Consider the following 7,456-nt stretch of genomic DNA (forward strand, 5'->3'; position numbering starts at 1 on the left):
AGAGAGAGAGAGAGAGAGAGAGAGAGAGAGAGAGAGAGAGAGAGAGATCCAGAGGCATCTTGAAGAGTCCAGAGCAGAATGAAAAAGTAGTAGATTGAACATGGCCAGCAGAGTTGACCTGGCCACAAGAGGAGGAGGATGGGGGGAGGGAGGCAATAGAGAGAGGGAGAGTGGCAGAGAGTAGGGGGAAGGGGAGGAAGGAGACACAGGACTGCAAGAGGGAGGCCAAGAGAGAGCATATCTGAAATTGCAAGGTTATAGGGAGACTGAGTAGCTGGGAGAGGGAACCCCAGGAGCTGAAGGGAGCTTAGGGTATGGGGGAGGTGAGAAGGGTTCTGTGCTAGCTAGCAAGGGCTTTGAAATGTGCAATAGGTACTTGTGATACCCAACATGCACTTTGGTATGCTAATAGGTATCACAGCCTTTTGTATCTTTTGCCATTTAGAATTTGGGGAAATAGAATTTCCTTTGGACCTGACAATAGCACACATAAATATCCACTCAAAATGCAATATAGAACAATAGGTCTTAATAGACTTGAAAAATCTAATATAGGAAAATATTGTTTAATTCCAGATTCCACACAGCAACCAACCTTCAATACACTAGGGCAAAGGAGATGGCTCAGCAGGTAAAAATGCTTGTTTTTCAAGCCTGGTGATCCACATTTGTATCCCTGGGGTCCATGTAAAAACAAAAAGTGGGAATCATTGACACACACCTACAATGCCAGCAAGCCTTTCCTCTGATAGGAGGTAGATGGGAGAAGAATCCAGAAGCTCATGGGCTAGGCTGGAACTCACAGATATCCACCTGCCTCTGCCTCCCAGGTGAACCTGTTAAGATGCATGTCACCATACACAGTTAATAATTTAAGATCCTGTTAGGCATTACAATGGTATATTATAGGTAAATCATGTTTCCCCTGGGTAGTATTGTCTCACTTCAGCAGAGACTTATCTTCTTTGTGTGCACAGTGGGTATTGCTGAAATCTCTTGTGAGTTCTTTTCCCCTTAACTATGTATCTGGGTTGAGTCTTCCATGTGGGAATGGAACCCAGAGGCCATGGGGATTTGAGCAGACCTCCCCTACACCACTGAGGCTCCTAGTCTACACCTCTCTTTTCTGAGATTCCACCCCACTCCCATATATTCCAGATACAATAGTCACCCAACCTTTGTCCTCTGATCCCTGTACTAGTGTGACTGTAGCTTTCTGAGTGTTGACCTCTGTACAGGGTGCAAACCACAGCTGACCTGAACTCAGAGAAGAGAAAAAGCTGGGACTTATGGTATGCACTTTCTCCAAGTGTGAGGTCCTCTCTCCTGTGCTCTGATTTCTTCCCAGTGCTTTTGGATCCTTGGTATCTCTGTCCTGTCCAGAGACTACAGGTTTGATTTGCTAAAAACTTCTCTTCTGAAGTTCCAAACGAGAGACAAGCACAGCTGGTACTGCTGAGAGAGGATGCACCCTGTGCTGGGTGCCGAGGGCCGCAAGGTCTTTTAACTAGCCACCTAGAAGTTCAAGTTAGGGATGTAGGCGAGTTTTCCTGGTCCTTCTGGGCATTTCAGATCCTGTCCTGTCTATTTTTATGCCAACTTGATACAAGCTAGAGTCATCAGAGAAGAGGAAGCCTCTACTGAGAAAATGCCTCCGTAAGATGGACTGTAGGCAAGACCGAGGACATTTTCTTAATTAGTGATTGATGTCGGAGGGTCCTGTCTATTGTAGGTGGAGCCATCCCTGGGCTGGTGGTTCTTGGTTCTATAAGAAAGCAGGCTGGGCAAACCAAGGTGAGCTAACCAGCAAGCAGCACCCCTCCATGGCCTCTGCATCAGCTCCTGCCCCCAGTTCCGCTTCAGCTTGATTTCCTGTGCTGATTTCCTTTGATGATAAACAGTGATGTGGAAGTGCGAGCCAAATAAACCCTTTCCTCCCTAACTTGCTTTTGGTTACGTTGTTTCACCACAGCAATAGAAACTGTAAGAGAGATCCCGATGGGTTTTTTTTAAACTACATTTGTGTAGCAGTGAATAGTTAAAAGCCAATCTTTGCTCCTGGGGTGGTCGCTCATGCTCTGGACCCACACAAAAGCCCTGGATTCAGGAAGGAAAGACACATACACGTCAGCTTAGTTTTTAATGTGCCTAACTAGCTCAATGGTTGGGCACTTCTAAATCTCCTCGGAGATAGCACCCTTCTGGTATTTCCGAGTTAACATTTTCTAAATCTATTTTTATCTTTGGTTTCCCAGACCCAAGTGGGGTAATGGCCCCTGGGGCTGCTTCCCTGGAGCCTTTTTTTTTTTTTTTTTTTGGTTTTTCAAGACAGGGTTTCTCTGTGTAGTCCTGGCTGTCCTGGAACTCACTCTGTAGACCAGGCTGGCCTCGAACTCAGAAATCTGCCTGCCTCTGCCTCCCAACCCTGGAGTCTTACATGTTGGCAGGCCTTTAATTCTGATCTCTCTGCTCCCCATCCTGGGAGGTCTCTGTTCTTCTTACCCCTGGGTCCCTCACCCGAGTAATCTAAAAGTCCCAGCTCTAGCTCCCTGCCCAGCCAATGGCTGTACAGCAATTCTTTATTACCAATCAAAGCCAGCTGGGAGGACTCTCAGCGTCTGGAAGCAGCAGCTTTTGAGAGCTTAATTAAGACAAAGCATTAGAATGAATCCTCAACATAGTTGTTGTTTCATACATTTTTTAAGGCGCAGAAAACAAAATTAATGACACACTGCAAACACTAAGGTCACCATTGCAAAGTCAGTTTTAAAATCAGTTTTAAACTCAGACTCCAAGTAGCTGTAGATGACCTTGAGTTTCTGATCATGCTGTCTCTACTTCCCAAGGGCTGCAGGACCAAAGGCATGTGCCACCATGCTAAGAGTAGCTGCTATTATTATTATTATTATTTTGAAGATCTAATAACTTTAGCATGAAGAAATAACTTCTCATGCAACATACACTGGGGTAAGAAAATATATCAGGGCTTCTTTTTATATTTTTCCTCTACCTATAGATTTTATTTATATATACATAACTACCCATACCTGCACTGGTGCGTGCATGAGCATGTGCATGCGCGCGCGCACGCACGCGCACACGCACACGCACACACACACAAACCTAGGTGTTCCAGTTTCCAATTTGTTTTTATGATAAAACACTCTGACAAAAAGCAACTTAGGAAAAGAAAGGTTTATTTCATCTAATACTCCCAGGTCAAAGTCCATCATTGAGGGAAGTCAACTCAAGAACCTGAAGCAGAAACTATGGTAATGCCGCTTGGTGGTTAGCGCTCTGAATTGCTCACAGGCTCATACTTAGCTGTCCTTATACAGCCCAGCAAATGGTGTCACTCACAGTGGGCTGGGATCTCCTACATCAATTAACAATCGAGATAGTCTCCCATGGACAGGGGGTAATGAAGCTAGCCTTTAACTCAGCAGGAAGGGGTCAAAGGAAGGTAGATTTCTGAGTTCAAGGCTAGCCCAGGCTACACAAAGAAAACCTGCTTCAAAGGGAAATGAAAGTCCCCCATGAATCTGCCCAGGGGCCAATCTGGTCTGAACACTTCCTCAGCTGAAGCCCTCCTGTTAGATAACTGTAGACTGGGTAAATCTGACCATTAGAGCTAATTAGACAACACGGGTATATAGTGCTCTTACAACTATATATTTACAATTTTCCTCAACTGACGGAATATGTGTTTGGCTCTTTTGTAATTGTTTTGTTGATGTTTTAAGAGACCAGGTCTTGCTATGTGACCTAGAATTCCAGAGCCTTTCTTCCTTAGCATCCAAAGGCTGAGATTACAGGTGGGCACCACCACCCCTGGTTTATGTGATTTTAGGGAATTGGAGAGTTTCGGCTCAGAGATTTAATTTTAAAACTGGGAACGTTTTATAGCCTTTCTTCCTCACAAAGGACTCTTTTTTTTTTTTTAAGAGCTAAAGGATAATTTTATTGGAGTTTTAAAAAGAACAGTTCAAGGACAAGCAAGATGTGAACCTTGGCGGCTGCTGGGTTCAAGGGATAAGAAAGAAAAGCTATGCCATTTAAAAAGGACACGGCCATCAGAAACACAGCAGACACGCAGACACGTGGCAGAAAAGGGAGCTTTAGAGAAAAACTAAGCCTGAAGTAACAAGGTGGCCCAAAGTGACAAGGAAAGCAAGCTTAGAAAAGAATAGAAAGGAGAAGTTGCAGTCTTCCAAGTCATTTAGAAAAGTAGGCATTGTACAAAGCTTTACCGTGTTAGCCCATTGAGCCACTGTGCCTGAGGCGGGGATTCTCAGAGGAAAAAGTTCAGTATCTCCTTAAAGGACAAATTACTCTGACTATCTCTTTATCATCGCCTAAGGTGAGACCACCTTTCTACTTCGGATGCTTTACAGAGTGAGTGACCACACCCGACTGGAATGTCAGAACTGTCCCCAGGCAGAGTCTATTCTCTGGAACATGAGTTTTTCTTTTGGGTCTTTGCTTCTAATCTAACACTAAACCCCCTCTGGAAAGATAGCCCTGAAATCATTTAGGAACCAAGCAAGGAATCAGAGCCACTAAACACCATTGGTCTTTGGTTTCTGGCAAGGATGGGTTGCCAATCAAAAACGAAGTCTCTTTCACGAAAACCAGGATACCTTCAACTCATTAAGTAATTAATGTTCAGCAACCTACGTCATAGCATACAAACATTCCTATCCTGAGCTAAGGCCAATACGACCCGTTTACTCTCCACCACAGCAATGACTGCAAATCCATTTGTGGGATCACTAGATCCTGCACAGGGTTTTGTCTATAGCGCATAGTGTATTTTAAGCAACAGAATTTATCAATAATGCAGGAAACAAGTCAGACCTTCTTTCAATTTGCAACATTACTGCCATTTGGCTGCTGGAATATTCTGCATATGCCAACCCCCTGAAGTCACTGGATGATCTATCTGTAAATTAGAAAGCTGACTAAATTAGGCTGAAGAAGAGCATCTAGTCTTTAGCTCCCATTCAGCTGCCGCAGTGAGCGTCAGGAACGCCTGTCTTTTCGGTACATTTTTTGTCCCATGTCACATGTTTGAGTGGCTGGGACTTGAAAGCTGATGCAAGGTGCCTGTTACCCTGGACAACTGACTTCTGGGTATTCTCAAGCAAAAGTAGTATACCATTGACATTCAGAAGAAAGGAGACAGCGAGGATGGGGCTCAGCTGGTCGTGTGTTTGCCTAGCACACAGACAACACTCCCTGCTGACGACTTCTTATCCAGAATAAACCAGGCATGATGGAGCACTTGCCTGTCAGCCCAGCACTCAAGAGGTAGATTCAGAAAGAACAGGCATTTAAGGTTACCTTCTGCTAGAAGGTGACTTCCTGGAACGCTGAGTCCCTGTCTTTAAAATAAGTAAATTAATAAGATTAAGTTTAATAAATTAAAGACACACAGCATCAAAATTTTGCTCAACATGAGCTTCTAGTTGGCTGAGACCCAAAGTGATTCATTTTGTCAAGTGAGTAAAGTTAGGGAGTGGGCATCTGCACACTGTGTGTGTGTGTGTGTGTGTGTGTGTGTGTGTGTGTATGTGTGTGTGTGTGTGTTCCTGTACACTGTGTGTGTATATCCCTGCACACTGTGTGTGTGTTCCTGCACACATATGCGTGCACCTTGTGGTAGGTATCCTTGCTCTGGTCTCCCTTCCTCTCTCTTATAAGGCCACTGGATTCAATCACAAGGCTCCATCCGGTGGTCTTACCCGACCTTATGTTACCTTGAAAGGTTCCTCCTGTAAACACATGGTAGGATTGTTTTTTATCCTTATAACTTCTCATAATAGGGAATAGATTTTAACACATGAAGCCCTGGGGATATGCAAACCCACATCCAAACATAGAACTCATACATCCAATGAATTATTTTTAAAAACAATGCAGATGCCCCCGTCAGGTGTCTCTACATTAATGTACAAGACCATCCAAAGTTCTGTTTAGAAGATGCTTTGCCTTTGACTATTTGCATACAACAAGCTACCCCACCTCCATTTTACCAAGCAGAACTTCTGGGTCTGTGCATGTCCCAGCATGGACAGACACTGAGAACATTTGTGCCGTGTGCTTGAGATTGTTCGGTGAACAGAAATGACCAGCCTAATCCTCCCTGGGCTCCAAGAACCAAAAGTGTCTGTTTGGACAAAGAGTGAGTAGTGCTGGCTGAGAGGCTGTTTCAAACAACCAGAGCTCTTTGGGCTAAAAAGAGCATAGAACTGCTGTTCTGCATTAATCTCCAAATTATTGACAAAAGCACCAGTCCATAACCACATTTATCATCAGTAGGCAGAATAATAACACACAAACCAGGTCACAATAATAGCATTTTTTTTCATCTTAATTGCTGGGTCTTTAATAACAGGCAGCAGCTCCTGCTTCTAGATCACCAAGGGAGCAGCCCTGTGCTCTTCCTGTCTGGAGAGGCCTGAGCAGAGTGGTCCCTGCACAGGTAGGTTGTGAGAAGGAGGTACCGGCCCCGCTCTGCCAAGGTCAGGTGACTACAAGAGGAGAGGGGACTCCATCTGTGTCAACAGACACATCCATGGGGGAACTCAAAGGGATTCAGAAACTAGATATAAAGGAGTTGTACATATTGGTACCCAGCTTGACACAGCTGTGGGTCAGAGCCACAGGAATCAGGGACATATAAGGATGAAGACGTGCTAAGCAAGCTCTATACTTTGGCTACACGTACACCTGTTATCTGCTGCCAAACTCTGCAGGTCACCAGTGTGACTGACAACTAATGACTGACTGCCAGAGCTGAAGTTACAAAGACACCCCCACAGATCAGTCAGGCTGCCTCTCTTTTACAGGGAGCTACCAGGTCATCTGGTGTCACAGTGCATGCTGTCAGGGAAGGATGGGGGCCAAGAGGACACTGTGTTACAGCCATTATTTGTATTCCGTTGTGGTCCTCTGGTAAACTGGTTCTCCTGCCACTGCAAGGGCAGGTTACAGCAAGATGTGAGTGTGAGTTTTGTGGCAATACTTAAGTTCTTCTAAAAGAAAGAGAGGTCTGAGGATGTGGCTCCATTGGTAGGGTGTTTGCCTAGCGTCCCGTGAAGCTCTGGGTTTGCTTTCCAACATTTTGTAAATCACATATGGAGGAATACACATGTAATCCCTGCACTGGAGAAGCAGAGGCAGAAGAGTCAAGAGTTTAGTGTCATCCTCAGCTACATAGTAAGTTAAGGGTCAGCCTGGGCTACAAGAGACCTAGTTAGTGTGGGGTAGGGAAAATGGAACTTGAGATGACTCACAGATTAAGAGCTAATACTGATCTTCCAAAGGACCCAAGTTGCTTCCCAGAAGCACCCAACGCTGTAACTCCAGTTCAGTGTGTCTGACCCTTCTTCTGGCCTCGGTAGGCATTGTGTTCACATGCACATACATGGGCACACACTTATATACATAATTT

This window comes from Grammomys surdaster, unplaced genomic scaffold (genome assembly GCF_004785775.1).
Source record: "Grammomys surdaster isolate TR1022 unplaced genomic scaffold, NIH_TR_1.0 211, whole genome shotgun sequence".
Classification (NCBI taxonomy): domain Eukaryota; kingdom Metazoa; phylum Chordata; class Mammalia; order Rodentia; family Muridae; genus Grammomys; species Grammomys surdaster.